Source organism: Corvus brachyrhynchos, unplaced genomic scaffold (genome assembly GCF_000691975.1).
Source record: "Corvus brachyrhynchos isolate BGI_N302 unplaced genomic scaffold, ASM69197v1 scaffold395, whole genome shotgun sequence".
NCBI classification, from domain to species: Eukaryota; Metazoa; Chordata; class Aves; order Passeriformes; family Corvidae; genus Corvus; species Corvus brachyrhynchos.
In genome coordinates this window covers 7,693-31,461 of record NW_008238340.1, presented here as the reverse complement: position 1 = coordinate 31,461, position 23,769 = coordinate 7,693, and the positions used below count along the sequence as shown (strand labels likewise).

The 23,769-nt window shown below is 43.9% G+C and overlaps 1 long non-coding RNA gene across 1 annotated transcript in view; it reads right to left on the bottom strand.

The window, feature by feature from the left end:
• Positions 1–14,914, bottom strand: part of LOC108446899 — an 81,006-nt gene extending 66,092 nt beyond the window's left edge. The window contains exon 1 of the long non-coding RNA XR_001862233.1: positions 14,738–14,914. This is a non-coding gene — a long non-coding RNA (uncharacterized LOC108446899). The remainder of the gene's footprint in view (positions 1–14,737) is intronic.
• Positions 14,915–23,769: the final 8,855 nt, after the last annotated feature.

The following is a 23,769-nucleotide window of genomic DNA, read 5'->3' as shown; positions in this document are numbered from 1 at the left end:
CTCACTTTCTCTTTTATTCTTCAATCTTTTAACCTTTATAAAAAAATTTTAAAACAACCATCTTTTCTTCATTCAGTAAAAATTTGTATCTATAACTATGCAGAAAGGTTAAAGATTTCAATTAGAAAGGTCACTCCAGGATGATTGTGCAGCTGGATTCACATGCTGCCTGCCGTTTGGAAAGTTAAAGACAGCACTGAGTAGCTTCCTGTGCCAGGGCTGACATCTCCAGCTTTTTCAGTCCCAACAAAAATAAACTTTCAGACCTTACTCTTCAAACAGTGCAAAGGTTCACAGATCTCAGGAAGCTTTCAACAGAGAAAACTGTAATTTGAGTTCAAATTGAAGACCAGATCAAGAGGAAAACAAGATGTATACGTCAGGCAATTCCTAGTGCGGAGCCACTACACTCTCAGAGGTGAGTGTCTCCGAAGTGAGGACACTAGAGCTCTTGACATCTCCAAAGCACCCTCAGCATGAGACAGAGCTCACTGGTAGGCTTATCTAACATTGCTGTCTAAGCTCCCACTTCCTGCATTCCATAATTCTTTCCCCTACCCTAAACTATACCTTGTTTCATAGAAAAACAGATGAATGTATTCCCTGGTGTTGAAACGAGGGAGAAACAACAAGGTGCACAGGAGCTACAAGCATATGGCTGGTCAGGAGAGAGAGATTAGGTGAATTACAATTGATTTTCCACTGTTAATGAACCATGAAGTGCTTGTGATTGCATCTTGAAGAGATTTATAATTATTCATTGAATCTCAGAAGATAATTAAACTTCATTAAACACAGACATGACAAGCTTGCACAGTAAAGAATAAACCCCAGAGCAGGTTCCTTATCAGAGAAGGAGATACTGTGTGGGAGATGATAAGGAGAACCAGGGGAAATAAAAGGATTCTTCACTAAAACCAGTTTTTGCCCAAACAAGAAACTACTGCCCTCAGTGTGGCTTCTTCACCTCTTTTTCCTTTGTTTTTAAGGGTTCTTTGCTTTGTCTTTCACACACAACCTTTGACTAACAGTGAATGCCTTTTGTAATACACTTACCTACTCTGCAGCAGTTACTGTATGAAAATGTTAAGAATGTTTTAGAGCCAGTGGGGACTGGTCTTGTTGCATGTTTACCAAATTGTCTGTGATCTGCAAAGCACAGATTGAGGAAGGAGCAGGGCAGAAGCAAGGGGAAACTGTAGTGGGGAGATGCAGTTCATCACCACATGGATCAGAAATCCCAAATAGCAGCATTTGATATCAAGAGAATGCTTATCTCTTTCAAATAGTTTGTTCTTAGCTTGTGACTGTGTGAAAGTTAAGCCCATGTAGTCCACATTCTAGAGATTTATTAGGACATAATGGAACATATGCTACAGGCTATATGGTACATTCAATACTGGTATAAATTATGCCTTAGTTGGATACAAACATTTGACACCAGATAAGCAGAATCTAAGAGTATTTCATTAAAATAAGTTACTCATTGAAGAAGGAACCCACTGGAAAAAGAAAAAGCTAACAATAATGTGCACTACTGAGGAGCAAAGGAATCTTGGCCAGCTAGTGGTGGTAACCAAAGCCATTAACCCAGAATAGCAATTGTGCAAAATTTGATTACTTTGCTATTGGGAGCTGTCAGTGATTACAGTGCCCCAAATCAAGTAAACATCTGCATCCACTAATACAGTCAGAGGAACCACTCACTGGAATGTTCTCTTTTCTGCTCATACAAGTGAAAGGAATGAGGGACTTGTCTTTACAAACAAGCTGTGGGCCTGCTGGTAGATAAAACTAGCACTGAGAAATAAAAGGGAAGGATTCCACTGATTGATGAATGGAAAGAAAGAGATTTGTCTTTACAAATAAACTACACGTCTGCTGATAAATGAAATTGGGTATTGAGAGATGAAAGAAACAATGGGAAGAACCATAAATTCCATAAGAATTAAAATAAAGGGGGGGTTATACATTAGAAGGGAGTCTTAGGTATTAGGCTTTTTGGGAAGTCTGTACCTCTCAAGTACCTCAGCCAATGGGGAAAGAGAGAGGGAAATGCGGCTGGGAAATTAGGATAAAAAGGAGGCTGCGTCCTCTAACAATTTGAGAGAAGAGACAATGCACTTTGCACTGTGTTTCTGGTGTCAACACCTTTTTCCCCACATTTGGCACCCAGGGGAATGACTGAGCCCTACAGCTACATCTCTCACATCTCTCCTTCATTTTCTATTCCTGCCTGACATAACACCTCCTCTTTCCCTTGCCTAAGAAAGGTTTTGGAAATACAGGTCTTCCCCAGCACAGTGTAACTTAAATCAAAATCTTGTTGCTAGCCTCTCACTATGGTAACGTTGCCAGAGATGCACAGTGTACACAGACCACCAAAATAATTCGTATAGACAAACCAAAGGATAAATAGGCAGGCACATAAGGGGAAAATCATCATCTGAGAGCTGTTACTTATTTTCTCCCTTAGACAGTCTTTTTTTCTCCCTTAGACAAAGCCCAGAGTCTCTGGCACAAAGAGGATTCAGGCCTGATTTCTAATTGGTGCAACTGAACTAGTGAAAAGTCCTTCATCAGGTTAAACATTCTGTGAGCCAATTAAGCTAAACTGATTTAATAAAGGAGCAGACCAGTCTTACTTTATATACCCATAGTACTTGCTCCAGTTTAGTTGAATGAATTTAAAATCAGTTTCAGAAAATCTTTGCAAAGCTTGTAAAGGGATTTCCAGTTCTTTCAGAGAAGAGAAAGGCTGAAGGGAGACTCTCTCCACCCAAGACCCTTCCTGTCTTATTTTGCAATGACTCACACATCCCAGCTTTGCAATGAATGAGCTTTCCAAAGGCAGCGTTTACTCTGGCTCTCACACCCATGCTGTAGCACCATGTGTTTTACAGCATTGTCAAACATAATGATTCCTACCCTGGAGAGAAATTGGGTCCCATTTTATATTTTATTACCTAAGAAAGGAGATTTTTTACTTTCCACAGTCCACAGTTGGCAGGAACAGCCCCATAAATCTTGTCAAATGTTTCTTTGTTGTTATATTGTCCAGCAAGATGTCTGTGAGGCTGGGCCTGCATAGAGTAAACAAGTTAATGGCTTCCTGATCCATGTCTGAAAAGGAAGGGCAGCAGAGATAAGGAGTGCTGCAAAGTGACTGCAGGCAGAGTCCAGCAGCTGGGGGGTGAGCTGAGAGACCACTGGGAGTTTGTTTCCCACATTTCATGCGGAATAACATGTAAGCTGAAAGGTTCCTGGCTCCCAAGAAAGGGGTCTCATTCAAGAAATAAGCCCTGGTGCCAGCATACTCTGCCAGTACTTGTGTTTGCTGCAAGGGCCTGGTTCTCACTGGGAGCCATGATGGGGGCAAACCCGCGGGAGCCACAGTGTGTACCAGCAGAACTCATGGAAACCAGGGAAAGAATAATTGGAAGGAAGGGAAAGGCAAGAACATACTTGTGAACATACTTCTATGCATGTGCATAGAAGCAGATTTCACAGCTGAGGGGACAGAATGCACTGGAATGCACAGTGTGAGCACAGAGGAATGCATACGGGGGAGACAAAACTCCCTGTCCATAGAAAGCAAGCTTGGTACAATTGCTGTGCCTGCTTTCTGGTAGGAGGGTGGGACTGTTAGATGTAACTGAGTTGGATGTGGTTGCAAACAGTGCCTATAGAGCAGATGAACTGGTTTGCAGATACAGAGCATGTTTTGGCACACGTGTTTCTAAATTTAAGTGGACATTGATGGACAGAAAGATGATTGTTCTTGCACTATGGGAGCATCCAAGATGTACATTGCACGTGTGTTAGTTGGTGCAAGTGTAAGGGTATATGTAGGTTACAGGTTCCCTGAGCCAAGCCTAATTCCTATTAGACTTGTCCTTTTTGGGTGCTGACAGAGCCTCTTCTGAGAAAAAGAGATGTTCAGCTTGATTCCTTTGGGCAGTTAATGAGCCATTTCCCTCCTCTCTGTCTTACTCCCTGTGCTGCTCCCCACGCTCCAACAGCACTTTGTGGGTAATGAAGAGATAATGCCATAATGAGTCGATATGTTATGCTCAGCCCCGCTGTACTGCCTTGGAACAACTAACTGCCACTGCGAGGGCTCTGTCAATTCAGCTGGTCATGGCGATGCCTTAAGAGGCCTCCTAGAAACAGAGACTAGACAGGAGTAAGAGAATAAAAGCAGGTATTTATTTGAAAGGCCTTCAGAGATACCCCCTGGGGGCCAGAGGCTATTGCCAAGATGGACCCCAAGATGGACAACAGGTCACGAGTTCTTCACACTTTTATAGGTTTGGTTCATTTGCATACCAGGGTTAATTCTCCCAATTAAAGCTTTAGTTTAATTATGTAATTCCCCTCAGCTTGCCCCATTAGACTGGCTTTTTGGTTTATACTTTTTGGGCCTAGGACGGTCTGGGTGTCCTTGAAGAGCAAGCCCAGAGAGGCTTTGTTATGTCTACCTAGCACGAGAGAGCAGAAGTTAACAGGCTACAAGAAACTTCAGAGTTACACACTAGGCAGTATAGGATTTGAAAAATATAAAAGTTAAAACCTAAGGCATCAAAGGTCAGTCAATGCATGGTCCCTATCTGGCTCTCTGGGCCCAGGAACATTCATCCTGCAAAACCAAACAAAACCTTGCAAGGCCAGATGACCCCAGCTTTACCACCCCACACCTTTCCTGCAGCCATGCAGCGGGAATGCAGTCCTACAGACACACAACCCATACCAGTTACTGTGGGTTGGCGGTGATTTCTTATAAGTTGGAAATTCTCCTGAGGCCTCAAGAATAAAAATACTGCTAACCCTGGCTGGAAGCATAATTAACAGGATGAAAGATTGATGGCTAGGGCTGTAATTAAGTGAGAGCTTTGATAGCCTCATAAGCTACAAGAGCCAAACTGGAGTCATGGAATTAGAGTGGCATGGACTCCCTCCCTGCATCCTGCCACCCTCTCCTGTGAGGAACAGCACCTTAGGATTCTGAGCACGCAGCTGCCCTGCTCCAGGCTCTATAGTCTACAAGTCATTTTAAGGGGAAATGGAAGAAATGAGCTTCCCACAGATGAGTGTGATAGGAGGCTCAGGGACTGACTACAGTGGGAAGGAGCAGGAATTGGCAAGCTGCCTCCCACCCTGTGCCTCACCTCCCTCTCTGTGCCTCACCTGATTGTAAGGTGTCTCTCCACATTAAGCAGAGCGTTGCATCCATTTATAGCCTGTGAACAGTGTCTCATACACAGGGCAGGAGGGCATGGGGAGAGGAGCCAGAAGAGGAAGGGAAAAATTATCCACGGGCTTGAATCCAGTGAGATTTACACCCTTCCTCAGCCATAAACATCTCCGAGAGCTCTGGAGATAAACACATTTGCTCAGCAGAGGCAAATGCTGCCTGCCAGCCTCCAAGCTGCTCAGCCTCCCTGCATGCCAGTTCACCAAGGATAACCCAATTACGTAAGGGGATGCAGCTCTCTCCACCCTACTCCTCTCCCATTTGCACACAGGAGTGATACCTTCATTGGATATCTTGTTCAGAATATGTGTGGCATCCTGAGAGGGACAAAGATAGTTTTGTCCCCTTAGTTGAGGCTAATGCTCTGCCTGACAGCCTTTCATTTTGCAGCACAGCCACACCAGTATGTTCCCACTCGATGGAATAGGTCATCGCACCATCCCTCTCCCTCAGCTCCTCCTCCCAGCCCAGCTTGCCACATGTAGTGCTTGTGCTGGAGTGGCTTCTGTGACAACAGAAAAACAAGTTGCTCATATACATGTCAAAAGAAGACATTTCCATGCAGCTTCTCAAAGGGGCCCCTTAAGGAGACTCTCTGCCCTCTCCTCCAGTTCTGGCGCCAGCTATGCACAGCCCTTTCAGTAAATACTCTCCTACAGGCTGTTAACCATGTTTTTCCTACAGATCATGGGAAATACATGGGTCATGGGAAACAAACTTCATGCCAGCCTTTGAGCTTACACTGAACTCACGATAAACTCCACAACAGAACTTTTCCTTTCCCTCTGGGTTTACGCCAGCCTCACACCGCTGTTGATGCACTTGCCCTCCTCCGCTGTTTCAATCACCCAGAAATACAAAATGCCTCAGCCCACCCCATCCTTATCTCTGAGCACACAATTCCCTTCCCTCTGATTTGTCCATATCTACTGTCCTTTATGCCACTAAAATATTATTGCCTATTCTTTTGCTTATGTGCACATGAAAGTTTTTTTTTCTTCTAAGAAGTGATTCAGGAAATTACCTTCTACTTTCCCAGTTCCATGAGAGGTGATAGTTCCTCATGATGAGGTGGGGGAACAAAGGAAACAAGAACTTCTAGATCCTGCTCCTAGCTCTGGCACTGGCATTTTCTGTAAAAGTAGCTACTGCCTAGGGCTGCCTCAGTTTCCCCACAGTGCCTCACAGATTTAATAATCTGATGTACATAAAAAATGGAGCTTTTCAGATAAGAGGAGCTAGACAAGGTCACAGTCCCACTGGGACATGATGCCTTTGAGCTTCCTAGTAACCAGATAATGGCTTAACCATGAAGATCCTGTTGTAACTGATGTATGAGCCAGGCTGAAGAATTCACCAGTATCATCTGAACTCCTCTGTGCCTCTCCCACAGGGCATTTGTGGTACATTCCCTCAACCCCCAACACAACCCCACTACAATCTCTGTCCATCACACATTGTTGGCCTTGAAACTCAGAGCACTAGGGGTGACAAACAGATCTGGAGAGTGACAGACTACCAGAGTCAGCAGAATGCAGCCTGTTGCCATGGAAATTCAAACCTCCTTTTTAAACACCTGTGTAGCTCAGGGGAACATAACCAGCTCTTACTGTGAAAAATCTTTGTAGAGTCCCGTGGAGAGTTGGTTTTGTATCCCACAATTGCTCTTTGCTCCCCAACCCAATTACGTGCTCTGGCAGGAAATGACCAGACCACATCTTGGCTGAGGATAGATGATGTCCAGGTGTATTGTCTAACAGATGAGCCTGCAACCAAGGACATACGAGTTTCTAATACAAAACCTTTGCAGGAAAAATTCAAATTAAAAAAAAAATATTGGAAGAGATCCATTTTCACTGCTGTGCCACAGAACAACACCAGGCAACACTGCTCAGAAGTAGGCTTTGAGGACATCTGCTTATCTGAACATGCAAAGTTAGATCTCAGAGGCTTATTTATTTGTTCACTACATTGAAAGGCTTTTTTGGGATGCTGACAAAGGCATTGTCATACACAGGTGTGACATGCAAACAAATAAATAAATAAATAAAATTTAAAAAGCCATTAGGACAGAGGAGTGCTGATGGAAAATTCCAGCAAACAAACCAACATTTTTGGCTCCAGCATCTTTTGTAACTGCAGAAAATACAAGCACTTATAAATACAAGCAGAAAATGCATGGGAGTTATTAACTATTTAAGATTTCCTAACCTCTGTTATGTGTGTGCATCACCACTTACATGCGTGGGTAGTGTTTTGTAGTATTGTGACTAAGAACAATATTTCTTGCATGATACTGCATATCAGCTGCATATACTGCACATCCATTGCCATGAGACACATGTGCATGTATGTGGGCCACTGGGTCTATAGATGCACGTGGAATACTTACCAGGGTATAGATATGATGCTTGGGAAAGGAGGTAACAGTGTAGTCACTCACCAAAAGGTTTTGTCAAGTCTAATTACCTGTGCTGTTTTCCCCATGAAATTACTTTGCATGTCCAAGCTCACTTTCCCAATTGCATTGACCCTTTTGCCTCTTATGAAATAACAGATATTTAAGTGAGGCTGCTGCTGTAGGAGCCTGATAATGACCACTACAAGCTTCCTGAGCTTTCAAAGTCCCAGACACCTTCATTAGCCAGACAAAGCCCACATGTCCAGAGCTGTACAAAGAGGCAGGAGTTATAGTAGAAAAGCTCTAGTAAGCAGTTCTTCGTTACATTGTCCTACATGCAGCCTTCTGGAAGTGGCTAGTTTTTCAAGGAGTTGTGATAATAAGATCTCTAAGGATGCTGGCTTTGTGATGTCCAAAGCACAGACCCATGACAACATCCCCCAACAAAAGCCCATGACAAAACACCCTCAAGACTTTTCTTTTAGGCTTAATTCCAGAAGCCCTGAAAGATATTTAGAAGTCTAGTTCAACATGCTTGCTTCCTTATGTAGTTTCTCACACCACAGTTAAGCAACTGTCAAACAATGCTATAAAGGATGACTGATGCCTTCTCATCATCAGTGGCCCAAGCCCTCCCCAAAGGGCACTGCACCCAAAAGATACACTACTGTTTGTTGAAGATACCTCCTGAAATCCATGGTTATGCTATAAAATTTCCCTGTCTGGCAGTTCAAAAAGTTCCTTCTGAACTTTGCTGTGGAAATCTCTCACAATCCAAATGGCCTCCCCAGAGAAGAAAGATATTTACTTCCTGCTTCTCCTACCTGAAGTCTTTTTCCAATGAACTTCCACTATGACAAACATAGCAGGCACTGTAACCCCAGCGAGTGGACTATTTCTCTTCCTCTTCCCACCGCTGCCAGTATAAACATCACTCTGAGTTAAGGGCTAAGTGCCAAGTTAAAATAATGCCCTCTTTGGTCTGGGGATCTGGCTTCTCCAGAGATCACAAGAAATCTGTGATGGCGGGTGAGAAGGAACGGGGATTAGATCCAGGGACACCAACAGGAAATACTTTCACACTAAATTTCACACCTCCTCCTATGGGTTTCAATGAACAGTTATTATGATGCACCCTGCGGGGCCACCAGGAAGACAGATCATCCCATCACACTCCCTTGTACAGGGTTACATCTCTGTAACTCTCAAGGCTGTGTATTGGCGGGGAACCTTGTTTGTTTTTCCTTTCCTTACTCCCACTTCTCTCTGCTCCACTGCTTTTCTGGGAAACTCCAGGGGAAATAATTCTAAAAAAAGGCAACAAATTTAATCAGGACACCAAAGCTATAGGCAGCCCACAGCCAGAACAGTGCTAGCCTGAGATGGAAGCCAGACAATGTCAAACTTGACAAACCATAATTTCCATCCTGAAACAAGATAGAAATACCACAAAAAGCCTTCCTGAACCTAAACTTCCTGTCTAAAAAACATCAAGTTGGGTCAATCAATAGGTTTCTTTGCAATAATTTTAAATCAAGTCATTTTATGTCAACCTTTAAAAGATGTATGTCACAGTTACAGGAGAAAGACTGCTGATATGGGTGTAACCAAACTATGTATTCTACACCCATCACATTATTCCTGATGAACTGTTAATGGTTGGTCGTTTGCAACAGCTGTCCAGTGCACACCCCATCCTGAAGGCTATGAGCTGGGTGTAGTGTTTTCTTTGTCATCACTGAATAACCACCCAGCCTAAGGGGGTCATCTCTGCCAGTGGGCCATCATGGCTCAATGGCCCCAATGGGCAGCTGTAGCAACCTAGGCTATCAAGGACTTCCCAAAATATCCTATGACTCATGGGATTACATCATTCTATCGTGAAATTCCCCGCCCTGGGGGAGGTACTGAACATTCCTGCCTGTATATAATCTGGGCACTTTGGGGCCTGGGACACCACCACCACCACCACAGGGCATCCAGAGGAGGACCTCAGCTTCCACAGGAGGACCAAACCTTCCACAGGACCACTGCTTTCAACAAGACTGAACCATCACTTCAACAGCACTGCAATCACTGCTTAATTGGACTGTGAACACCACCCTGACCAACAGATGCCAGGCTCTACTCTGACTTTGTTTTAAGCTAGTTTCTTCTGTGTTGTTGCATTTATTGTATATATATGTATTGTATAATTAATTGTAACTCCAACTTGAAATCTCTTGCAAGGTATTTGTGTGGGGTTAATTTCTCCCGCTGGTTTACTTTCAAACCAGCACAATGTATTTACTTTTTTTGGTAAATTAATTTCTTTTTTGACAGCATAAATTCTAAATTTAAAAAAGTATTTTTAACAATTTAAAATGTCTTTTATTAAGAAATACTACCAGCTCATTTTCCTGCAAGTCAGGGCTCCTTTTCTGCACACTAACACACTGCTATGGGAAGGGATCTGTAGTCTCCAAGCTGCAGCTTCAAACCTCCATGCAAGCCCTCCTGCAAATTCTCAGAGGATGTGAATCTATGCCCAGATGCTTTGCAGGTGGGGCACAATCTCATCCTTCCCGCAAAGAGCGACCCTGCTCACAGGTTTCCATACAGTCAGGGCTGAGCACCTCCAAAGGGCTCTGTGGTCTTTCCTAGCACAGCAGAGAAACTCCACACAAGCAGTTTCTCTGTCCTGACCTTCCTGTTAATGTCCTGGACTCCAATCCAAACACCTGCACCTCAGTGAAATTGAATCAAGATTGCCATGAACTCATCTCCAGCCTCATTTTCCTTTTCCTCCGCCTGATTGTGAGGCCTTACGCATATGACAGCTTCATTACAAGTGACCTTCAGCACTGGCTTTGTTGGGGAAGTGATTTAGAACCAAATTACTGATCTATTTTTTTCATCTCATTCCTCTTACTGAAAGCAGCAATAGCAGCCCTGGAGAGGCTGCCTGAAACAGCGTATTTTTAACGCATTACAGAAGGGGAGACAGATCAGAAAGCCATCCCCCACCACAGGCTGACATGAAGGGGCTAAACTGTTCTTGGAGAAGTGCCGAAACAATTGTACAATTTATTCCAAGGGTACAGGAGATTCAGGTTTAGTCCAGCCAGGAAACAACTCTTAAGGAGTTGGGGACTCTACTGAGAACAGACAGAGGCAGCTGGAAAAAACAGAGGCAAGTGGCTGCTTGGAAGACAGAGTCCCTGTGGCACACGGGCAAAGCAGAAGGGAGATGGCAATATGGGCCTCATTGTTATGGGCTGGGTTACATCTCATTGGAAGCAGTGAAAAGAGCAGCTGTCTCTGAGTCAGGCTAAATCAAGGAACACTTAAATGTGTCTTTGTTTGGTAGAAACAAAGCAATGTAGGCTGTTCAAATTACAAAGACAAGGGTTGATCTGAATTGAGCTATGACACAGCTTTACTGTAGACCAATGGCTGTGTGTCTGTGAAAGAAAAGAGGAGGGAGAAGAAGATGAAGAAGAAAAAATAACCTGATCTAGCGCAGATAATCAAGGACAGTCAGAATATGCAAGGGAAACTTGAAAAAATATCAAAGAGACGGTAATGGAGAAAAGAGTCGTTAAAGGGACCTCTGCCTCCTACAGGGCACTAACAGGCAAGGGGACTTAAAAGCAGAGGAAGTGGGGAAGCAGGAGTGGGGAGTCCCTCCTCTCACTCACTGAAGTGTCTTCCACCATTAGAGCCTAACGTGTAGGAGAGTGCACCAGCAGCAGATCCTTGAGTGAGTGTCCGGATCAAACACTTGGAAAACTGGATCCATTCATGAGGCGCTCATCCCCATTAGCAAACAGTTCCTAAGCAAGACTACTGTAGGATGAACCACATAAAAGAGAATCTCTGATTCTTCACCCATGTAGGCTCAGGAACAGGGGGCAGAGACACATTGAACCATTCAGAGAATGAAATTGGTAGCAGGCTGTTTCAGCACAATCATTTCAGCAGAGTGACTTACCAGATGAGAAGAGTTTAATTCACAAACAGAAAACATAAAAGGAAAGTCAAGACCGTAAGCAAAGCAGCAACAGAAGAGCCAGTAATGAGAGGTTCACACAGAGGAGATTGGCTGATCCGTGTGGTAAAGAGCAGCAGAAAGGGACATAGCAGGAAGAGATTAACTGCTGACGCTGAAGTGCTATTTCCAGCTGACATTTATCTCTGCCTTGAAATTCCCAGTTGGAGAGAAGAGTCGACAACAGACAGGAGAAATTTACACCGGCCCCTTTATGCAAATCTAACCTTTCTGCACCTGCCAGGTGGGGAGCATTTATTTACATTCTGGCTGCCTGGCTACGTGTGCAGAGGGAATGAATCCAAAAAGAACACAGAGAAGGTCAAAGGAATATGGCCCATGGCTGTAATTTCAGGACTTGTTACAGGCATTACAATTTTAATGTGGCAGTTGAGAGATATACACCTCAGGCAAATGAACTGGCAGAAGACCTGTGCATGTGCCAGTGTATTGTTCCACATGAGAATTTCATTGCCCCCTGACAGGCAGATTCAGAGACGTTAATCAGTGACACAGTCCATACTTGTGCCTTGCTCATAAAGGACCTCAGCAAATTCCTTTAGCTCATGTATGAAGAGTGATTAATTTTGCACCAGGAAGATCTGAGTCAAATCTCCTTTGCCACAATGACTTTTCACAGTTGAGCAGTAACTGTGAGATGTCTAGGGATGAATTCATCGTAATTTAAAACAGAAAGATAACACTCATATAGACTATGAAATTAACAAGTTCATATTGCACTCTTAACAAGTGAAAATAAATTACCATCACCCCAGAACAAGACTGCCTTTTTTTTTAGCATGTCAAATATCTCTTTGCAAAAAAAAGTCATGTTAAGCTTTTTACATTAAAAAGTCTCTTTTTGTCCATGTAAATACAATGCAGCTGTCTCTTCAGTAGAAAATAGCACAAGAGCCCTTTGTACAACAGACCAGGAAAAAAGTAAAGACCCACATATTCAGCTAAAAGGAGATTTCAGAATGACTGCTAGTGGCTTCGCACCATACTGAACTATGGTCACAGCACAAGAAATTACCAACAGTGCCCTAAAGTAAAAATGCCCTGAGATGTCTGGCCTGCCAGGTCAAGAATGAAGTCGCACAGCCCTGCTAAGTGTGCTCCAGCTGCATATTCCAGGAGCCTGCCAGGGCACTGCTTCAGTCAGGCACAAAGGATTATACCACATTTTCCAGCTCATGAACCATCCTCCAAAATACCACTGACACTAGCACTCATGTAGTCAGTAGACACCTGATCTTTCAAACATGTCCAGCAGTTCAGGATCCTACTGACAAATGCCTTTGAGGGATTTGTTTCTAGAAAGTACGCAGATCTCCCTGTTTCTTTGTGGTATCAGTGTCTGGGCACCAAGGTCACTGGATACATACAGGCACAGGGACTGCTGACAGCCAGGTTTTTTTAGAACTGCTTTAAGTCTCTTGAATTCGAATCTTAGTCAAACACTTTCTAACTCATGAGATTGGCTTAGAAAACAGGAAACTTTTATAAGCATACCTGGGTCAAACATTCAAGCTTTTGACTGCAACTGTGAAAGACTGGAATTGACTTCTCAGCACAACAAAATAGCTTGTGGCATGTTGTTGCTCTAGGATCTCCAGAAGATGAAATAATGCAAAGTTCACAGTAAATACTATAGAAATGGGTAACCTTTGAGCAAAATCCCTGGTTCCTCATCCCTCATACCACATGGCAACATTGGGACCAAGCCAACTGGTGTCACACTTAACAGCCTTGTGCAGACAAAGTTCACAGGTTCCCAATACTGTCTCCTGTAAAATCAGGTTTCTTTCACCATCTACCATCCAACCCGATTTTGCTTAGTACACAAGAACTGAAAACAGCTTGAGGTGATGTGGCTGCAGGACACACCAGGGACACATTTCTGAACCAGGCACACCCTCACCTGGCCTCTGCCCTGCATCTCTGCCTAGTTTTGTGCAAGAAGGGGGGAAAAAAGGATTTATGAAAGATCAGAGAAAAAAGGCAGAGAAAAAAAACTCCCATAGGATAAAAGATGAGAAATTCAAGGTAGTTTTAAAGCAGTTTGTGAAGTCAAGAGCCCAAGCTGACCTGAAGTCAGGGCAGTGAGAAAGTAAATGGACTTTTAAAGGCTTAGACTGAGGTTTTCAAAGCCTTTTCAACAACTTGAATGTTCATTTTCATTTTACTGGATTGTAGCCAAGAAAATCCTGTGGGCTGCTCTGATACTGGAGGTCTGAATTTGGAAAAAAGAAGCTAGACTTTGCTTTATTTTTTCTTTTTCTATATAGAGAGATCTATATAACAAGTCAGCAAAACCAGCCAATCATTTCCTCATCAGAGTGCCTGAAGGAAGGGTCAAGAATTGTAGGCTACAGACTTCTCCCATTCCAATTCCAGACATTAGAAAAAGTCCACCCATATGAGCCATGTGGGTTGTTCCAGTAGGAAACAGTAGTAGTGGAAATTACTTTCTTCTGTTTTCCAGCTCTCATGAGCTCTAGGTTAAGAAGACTTGGGGTTTTAGTCCTGTCAGACCATCAACTGCCCAGCAGGTAAAGACAGCAGTAAGTGGAAAGTAACTGATAGCAGCAGGTAGCTCAAGCAAGTTTCTTAATCAATACAATTTATAGCAGAGACAGCTCCAAACACTGAAGTAGAGAAGCCCAGCTTAATGTGTTTACAACGTTTCTCACTCTCCTTTGCTCATTTTTCCTTCCCTACTTCTTTCAGCAGTGATTTTTTGAGAACTAATTTCTCCATGGACATAAAAAGTTCATGTTTCATTCACCATTTCCTTACAAACTCCTTGTAAATTGAATTACCTATGTGGCAAAGGGGACCTGCCCTAGTTCTGCAGGCTCCTGAGTGAAACACAGGCACGTGGCCTTGCTCTTAGCAGAAAGAATTTTTTTCCTATTATTGGATTTAAAGTGAGGATAAATGAATGGAAAACAAATAAAAAATAGCCACTCCACAAAAAGAATGAACAGCACAAACCAAACCATGATGCAATCCCAGAAACACCTGTGCTGTGTCCTTTATCTCCTACCTGAAAGCCACTGGAATATACATAGATTCTTTTTTTCTTCCTGGTCCAAGTGATAATGACACAGAATCTTTCTCCTTCCCAGCAGCTTCTGGTTCCCAATATAATTCCTCTGAAAAAAGATGGGTATCAAATCAGTTACATGGAGAAAGTGGATACAGAGGATTTTTCTCTGTATAAGGAGCATTCTTCTTCTTCCTTGCTAGCTGAGAAGGGAAAATTAAAAAGCTGATCTACAGTTCTTTCAAAACTTTGCACAGAATCACAATATTTTTCAATACACAAACAAACAAAACCATATTTTATCCTGAAAAGTTCTGGTTTGGTAAATATAAAAACCTGATCATTACTCCAAATAGCCATATGGAGAATTATGAAAAGTCCCTATTTGTCAATTACCAACATTTTCTAAGAAATTTTAAATTAAAAGCCATTTTTCAGTGGATAAAAAAACCCCCATACTTTTGAGCAAAATGCTAAAAATACTGAAAAAGAGTCTTGGGCAAAATTTTTGGCACAACAAGTAAACTTCAGTAGAAAACCTGGTCCATGGGAAATGTATAATTCCTCCCCAGTGACTCAGCAGCCTCAGACATGCTTCCAAGCTGCTTGTTGTTCTTCCAGGGCTATTACAGAAATCTTTCCTTCTTCAAGAAACCTTTTACTATATAAGATAGTTTAGGGAAAAAATAGTCAAAGCTCTGGTTAGTTCCCACTGAGGAACTCAAAACAAGGACATTAGAATTTAAGGTATCAGAAACTATCACTTGTCCTCATATACAGAGGAGGAAGTAGCAAGAAGACAATCCCTGAAAAGCCATATTCCCTGCTCCTGCAGGACAGAGGCACAGTCATGGTTAAACAATTGCTTCTGAGGCTCTCTTGTGGTTTGACACTGGCCAAACGCCAGCCACCCACAAAAGCCGGTCACTCAACCTCCCCTGACCCTCTCTCCTTCCCACTGATAGCAGAGGGAGACAGGGAATGGGGGTTTTGGTCAGTTTACCATCCGTGGCTTTTCTTGCTGCTCAGGGAGATGAGTCATTCCTCTGCCACACTTTGGGATCCCTCCCATGGGAGACAGTTCTCCATTAACTTCTTTAACATGGATCCATCTCACAAGCAACAGTCCTCCCAAAACTGCTGCAATGTGAGTCCATCCCATAGACAGCAGTACCCCTCAAACTGTTGTAGCATGGGGCACCCTTCCACAGAGTGCAGTCCTCCAAGGACAGGCTGCTCCAGCCTGCAAGCAAGGGCTCTCTCTACCGGGTCTCCCACTGAATCACAGCCTCCTCCAGGCATCCACCCGCTCCCGCATGGGCACCTTCCCCACGGGCTGGGGGTGGATCTCTGCATCCCCTGTGGATCCACGGGCTGCAGGGGCACAGCTGCTTCACCATGGTCATCACCATGGCCTGCAGAGGAATCTCGGCTCCAGCACCTGGAGCACCTCTTCCCCTTCCTTCTTCACTGACCTTGGTGTCACCATGTTGTTTCCCTCACATCTTCTCACCTCCTCCTCTTCTCTAGCTGGAATTAAAACTGTGCCACTACTTTTGTTTTGATTTCTCCTTAAATATGTTATCACAGAGGTGTTACCATCATCTCTAATAGGCCCTGCTTTGGGCCAATTAGTAGCATGTCCATCATCAGAGCCATCATGGATTTGCTCTGCCGGACATGGTGGAAGCTTCCAGCAGCTTCTCACAGAAGCCACTTCTGCGGCCCCCCCGCTACCAAAAATCAGGCCGTACAAAACCAAACAGGCTGCCTCAGAAAAGCTCACCCCAGTCTTTTTTCTCAGAGAACCATGGCCTTCTTGAGCTTACTGTAGGAGGTTTTCTTTGTGGAGGGGACAACTTTCATGGGACAGGTCTTCCCATGGGAATAATCAATGAGGACCCTAAAGAGGAGGTATAATTCTCCCATGTGCAAAGATACAGCCCAAAAAGGCCTAAGGTGCACTCCAAGCCCCCCTGACAAGCCCTCAGAAGGATACTGAGAAACACTTATGCCTGTTCCCAAACCTCGAGCAGGGGGTTCATCTTCATCCCTGGGAACAGTGCAGAAGTGCTGTGTCAGCCATTGGAAAGCTGCAGAAGGTCCTGGGACCTGGTGGGGAACTCTCCATACTCTATGCTGAGCATCAGACTCCTCAACCAAAGCCCACCTGCAGCAATGCCAGGAAGAGATACTGTGGCAGGGAGACAGTTTCCCTTTCTTTTAAAGACATTTTAAGGGAATTAATAACTCATCCTGAATGACTTTGAGCTGAGGCAATGCTCCGTGTTACCACCTGATTATATGTCCCATAAAAAGAGATGACAGCAATTTATCTCTTTTTTCTTGCTGGGTGGGCTGGTGGGGGGATAAATATGCTGCCATCAAACTGGAGTGATGATTCATCCCTCAGTGATTTGGCAGTTAGTCCTTCCTAGTGGGAACAATAGGGAGAAGGACTTCAGCATAAACCTTCAAGAAAGGAGAAAAGATCGTGGGGAGCAGAGGGCTCAGTTCTCTTCATCTCCATATGATTGGGGAGTACCCAGCAAAGGCATCTTGACAGAAGAACCTTTCTCCTGAGAGCAGTGGAGTCTGCAAAGATCAGGTGCTCACGTTGCTGCCTGGTGATAAGGAAATGAGTGTTATTCTGCTTTATTATTGACTCAACAGTGGGGCTGGGCTGGAGGAGAGGAGGTCCATTATATATTACCCAGAACCATGTCTTTTTCTAGTATAACAAGCTGTGCAGCACATGCCCATTGTTCAGCTGGGAAATGGGAGGGAGAGACTTGTCCTGGGTATTAAAGCACAACTTTACTTAAATGAGAGAAGTGAGCAAGTAGGTGCGGCTCTGGCTAGAGGGATGCCCTGTCCTTTACCCATGCCCACTTAGGACAACCCGAGCCTTTCCCAAGAGGGGATCATTAGCTCTGCCAACATGGAGCTTTTGGGATGATTTGAAACCACTGAGCATGGATCAATTAGGGCCAAGTCTGAGAAATGAGGGCTTCCTTTCCTTAAACCACTCGATGTGCTGCCAGTGATAGCAGTCCATTATAGAGATATCCCATATGTTTATGGCCACACAGACAGCTGCTATCAAGCTACACCAAGCCAAAGGCAGCCAAATGCTTGATCTGCTTGCCCACAAGCAACATATCCTGGCTGAAAACTTTCTCCCTCTGCACATGCTCCCACTTTTGCCCTCAAAACCAGATGTTTCATGCTATACCATGAAGTCTCTGCAGCCAGGGGCACCCACAAGAACTGGAGCAAAGGAAACGTTTCCTTGTGCACACCCACACCTCCAGTGCCCTCACCTGCACACTTTATTCTGCTGCCTCTGTCCTCCCAACTGCTCCCAGCCTGCAAGGGGCTGAGACAGCATGTAAATGTGCTACAAAGACACATCCTTCCCACCCCCATGCTGGATATGGGGAATGTAAAACACAGCGGAGATTGCTGCTACTTTATTATTTATGAAGCTTTGGTTATTTCATATATAAATAATCCATGACTGCAAAGTGTTGCTGGCACTGTAATTGAATATTCATGAGGTATTTTTGTTGAGAATTTTCACCATCATTTCAAACCAAGACATAAAAATAAAAATTTCAGCTGTCATTTCACAGTTTCAAGCCCTGAGAAACTAAATCTCTCTCCTGCCCTGAGGGCTTTCTGTGCAGGGTGGAACCAACCAGTAGGGTTAATATGGAATGCAAGTTCATGCTGCATTGGAAATAAGTGGGAACATCCTTCATTGTAGCTCTGCCTGCTGTCTTTTAACATTGTCAGGATGCTTCATCTGGGGATGTATGCTGCCTGCATGGAGTATGTGCAAATTCCTTCTCTCCCTTCTAGAAATATTTCTTTTTTTAGGATTAATCCCAGCCAGAACCTTGACAGAGAAGCATCCAAGTGGGAGCCCTCAGCATGGAAATTGAAAGCATGCTGCTGCCACCCTGTGGAAAATGGCGGCCCTCAACTGTTGGGGACCACAGCTGGTATGGTGGTTAAAGAGATACATGAGACCGTCATTATCCTGATGAGACCCAGAGGTAAAGAAACCAGGGAATTTCCATTAAATAACGTCAGGATTTGCAAAGAAGATGTTTGGATGCTTTACAGGAACAATTGATGGTGTCTGTGCCATCCCCATGGTGTACCAGGAGGATGAGGTACCTTTGCTGCAGAGGCTTTCAAGGACATCCTTGGCAAATTCCTGACACAGGCAATGATTGAGCATCTCTTGCATTCTGGGATAGTTGAATGTGCAGCTTCACCTGCTTGCCTTGCTAGGATTCCCTTGTTCTTTCCCCCAAGGCTCTTTCTTCACTGTGCTTTTCAGCTCCTTCTATTCCACACAAAAAAGAGGCAAAGGGAGGACTAAGCAAAAGGTAGCAGCACTATCCAAACTCTTCCCTTTCCCTGCTTGCTATCCACATCTTCTGTGAAAAGGTTCCACAGCTGCCTGCATGACGCATAAGCCACTGGCCCAATTCTCCTCTACAATTTCTTTAGATCACAGCTCCTTCTTTTTCAATTCTGTGCACAGAAAGGAAATATCAGAAGGAGAAACAGCAAGTTCCCAACCCTTCTAACCCCGCCTTTTCAAACCCAAATTGGGGCATATGGCAGCCAGATCCGAGATCCCCATCCACATTGATCTGCCACTGTCTACGTGCAAGTGGTATGTTTGTGACTGTGTCCCATGAGCCCATCCCAAATGGGGCCAGAGCTCTCGGAGCACCTTTCCTTCCAAGAATGATTTATGGACCCTGTCAGTCCAGCAGACTGAACTGCAGAGACAACTGGAGCATGCAGCAAAGCATGCAGCAATCCATCAGCACCAGCTGAGAGTCACCCAGGAATCTATCAAGAGCTTCATCACGGTGACATCTTTGCAGAAGCAGAAGGAGAAACAAAGGAAAAAGATGGAGACAGAGTGAGCAGGGGGTGGACAATCCACCCAGGATTTCTCAGAATTTCAAAGCCATGGAAGTAAAGCAAGATGACAGACATATTTTTTGGGTCTTTAGTAAATGAGGTGGTTCTGCTTCAAAGCCACAAATTACAGTGCCTCACACAGCTGAGCAGGGCTTTCCAGTGTGAGCAGTATTCAGGAATTGCTTTCCCATTGGCTAGCTTTGTGGTAGGTGTTACTCACTTCCAGGTATGACAACTGCATGGTTTTGAAGGCAAGGATATTTTATTGTTCAGGAGCTGCCAGTGGCAGAAGGAATCAAGCCTAGCTCCCCTTCAGAGAAGAAAGGTGATGCCCTGTAGTTCACGAAATATAAAACAACCTGCAGCATGTCACTATATGGCACTGGAGTTTGTACTCTGACCTAAAGCTGACACCTCAGCAGGAGCCAAGCTGTTCCTCCAAAAAATGCAGGCACAAAGATACGAGTACCCCAGACCAACAAGGACACAAAACCACACAAGACCTTACACAAAGCCCATAGAGACACCCAAGTTCAGAAAAATAAATGTGCAACAGGTCAGCATACACAAGGAGAAGGGGCAAACACAGAGATTAAGTGTGTCTGGAATCTACAGGTATGGCAGAAATGTAGAAGATGCAGACACACACTCCTCTATGCAGTGCCAGTATGAATACTAAAGCATACATTGTCTGTCTTTGATCAGTGATAAGAGGTATGTCAGGTTCCCCAGTAACACAACTTCTCTCCGTCCCAAACTCTGTAAAAAAACCCAGAGAATGTAATTTGTCCTAAATCTGTGTTAGGCACCAGGCAGAGAGGTAAAGTAAAGAAGTGAGCTTCTGCTCTTAGAGAAAAGAAAAGCAATTTATCTTTGAATAGGGAGCAGCAGAACAAAGCACATTATTTCTTTTGCTTCATGGACAGACACCGCTGTCATTTTGAATCATGCTGATTACAGGTTAAGCATGTGCTCCCAAAGCTCAGGAAAGATGGAGGATGTGTTGGGACCTCTCAGAACAGCAGAAAATTTGGCAAAAAACAAATATCAAATGAACGAAAGGATTCAGAAGCTGGAAGTAGAGACAACAAACGTATTTGTACATCACAAGGTGGATAAGACTCAGTAGGTGCAAGAGAGATGGGGGTGAGGATCAGGGCCTCTGTGGGAAGAAAGCAGAGGTGGGCATGAGCTGGAACAGCTGGAATGACTGCATAGGAGAAGAGCGAGTACCTGAGACTGCGAAGAAGTGGTCACAGACCTCCTGACCCAGGTTTATTTCGGATATGTGTCTCTTCTGGGGCCCTTGACTTGCCTCCAGAAGACCCTCTCCCTACCTAAGGCATCCATGCAGACAGAGTGCACCTACCTGCCCTGAGAACACAGGACAGTATGGGGACAATATGATTTCCAGTGTAAAAGGAAAATTTTTCACTGCACAAGGCAGGCTGAACTGTATCTAGTTACCTCCAGCACATTCTCTGGTGCCATCTGAGTCACACAGACTACGTGGAGCCATTTGAGTTTATGATCCTTTTATCTCTCTGACCAAGGGATCATCCGTTGCTTGTCCCAAGAAGAATAATGAAGCTTCATATATCACACATCCCCCAAAGGATTTAATTTCCCTTAATCTAAGGGGAGGATTCACCTTCAGTCTCCAGCCCTTTTAATATCCATTTGTTGCTCCATCTACAGCATGGATCACAAAAGAACTTTTTAATTTTTAAGTCAACCTTTGCTTGGGCATCATTAAGGCCTTACACAAAGTTCCATGCTGCTCACAGCTTAGAGAAATAGAATGAGACAGAGGCACTGAAGGCTGGATGGCCTTGTTCTCCCTCTTAACAGTGCACTGCAAGGACAAGGGGATGTCTGGCTCATAACCAGAAAGATTAAATTATGAGTCAAGAGAAATGAAGCACTGACACTTACCCTTCCCTCGGACCCAAGTTTGCTTTGAAATATGATGCTCTGACAAACAAGAATAATTCTGGTTTGGTGAAATACTGCTATTCACACTGTGGGTGCAGCAGCAGCAGCATTAACCAGCGAGCCAAGACTCCTCTGGACTACAGAGGGTGCAAAGATACACCAACACAACTGCCCCATCCCAGAGAACATATCCAATGTTCTCAGCTGTTTTAAACATGCGAAGCACATGCAGGTGAGCTGTGGCTACTGAATTCTGCTTCTGGCTCTTCCATTGATCCATTTCTTCATATTTCATATTTGAGCATATTTCTTCAGTATCTTTGCTTCTCTTCCCATGTCTGCAAACTAAAGTCTTACAATTCAATAAAGTAGATTATTTTAAAGGGTCTAGATATCAGTGGTACAACTCAGCATGTAAGAAAGGCTCTACAGAGTTAAACAAGCCACCCGTTCCCTGCTTTTTTAACAGCTGTGTTCTAGCAAGGCGGAACAGATGTCTGGGGATGCACGTAACCCTTCAGTGCAGTGGCTCCAACCCCTCTACCAGCTATGTATATACACACATACATTTATATATGTTGCCTCTGAAAGCGCTGCTGTTTTATTTCCTCCCCTTGCTATTATCACTGAGCTAGAAACTGGCACTAAACTGAAAGTAATTTCCTTTAATTTTAAATAAATCATAATTTAAAAATGCATGCTGCTGAATTCATTCTTGTGTCAAAGGAGGGGTGATTGCACTTCCCAGGCCAGAGATACAGAGGGGAGGAAGACACAGCTTTATAGTTAAATTTGATTTTTCTCCTTTCATTGTTCATCTCATTTAAAATAAACGTGTTTAAAAAAAAACACATAGAGCTTTGTGTCTCAGCCCCAGGAAAAAGGAAAAACTCCCTCTTGTTTGTCTCTTACTGCTACTTCCATATGACCGCATGGATAACACAGGTAACAGGACCCTTTGAGTTCTGGTGGGTGAAGCATAGTAGGAAAAAGCAGAGCCATTTCAGCTTCTGCCTGGGAGAAGAGCAGAGACCTGAAACCTTAAGAATTTGCTCAGCATTTTCTTTGCCATCTCATACCTGTAAATATGCTGTTAGGGTACTCTTCACCCGTGGTAGAGCCAAAGGGCCAGAGCAGAGAGCACTGCAACATACTTAGGATTATCAGGCAATTAATTGAGTCCACATGTGTTTTAATTCCATGGATAGACATCCCTTGATCTTGCAGGCAGCTCATTTTCAGCAGAACAGCAGAAAATTTGGACAGACTTTGGTCCAAGAACTGCCTGAATTCTGCAAATCTCTCTTCCCTTGCCCCTTCTTCCTATGTATAGGGAAGTTTTTCTCTTTGCACCATCTCTATTTAGTATGGCAGAAAAGGAGTATCAAATAACCTTCAGCTTTCCTTGCCATCTGCATTCCAGTTGTTCCAGTGGGATTTGGGCTGCATTCCAAATTGTTCCTTTTGCAGTGTAACTGGGGCAGAGGGAGGACAAGTTAACTGTGACATGTCTCAGTGGATAAGATTCCAGAGCAGCAAGTTTCTGGGACCTTTCTGTTCTGGCTAACTCTAGTGATGGCTGTCTGGGGCTGCTGAGCACCCTCCCTCACACAGCACCCTGATTTACCTGCCAATCTGCAGCATGGCCTATTAAAAACAAACAGCTCTCCTACACACAAAATTTAAACACGAGGAAACAATGAAAAATACAAAAGTGGCATTACTGTGCATTATAAAATAATTAAACTGGGTTTTTTTCAATTTGTTTCTATCCCAGATAGTGGCAGTGATCAGCACTTTACAAAAGATGCTTCTTCCACATCCTGGCATATGTTATTACAGTTATTAATAGCCAGCCATTCCCAGAGGCAGCACTCTGTACAGGTACATTTATTTCCTTCGCAGCCCTGTCACCCCGTTGCTGGTGCTCCAGCTCCCTACAGCACATCCCACTATGAGGCAAGGGAGGCAAATGGAAAGTTAGCTACCATTCTGCCACACTCCAGACACAGTTCAGCCTCATTCTGTCACTCAGGATGTGCTTGTTAGTTTTATATCATCATAATGGCATTACCTGTCTCTCATACTACTGTTATTTCCTCCTTCTTCCTCCTAAATCAAAACTGGCCATAGAAGAGGAAAATACT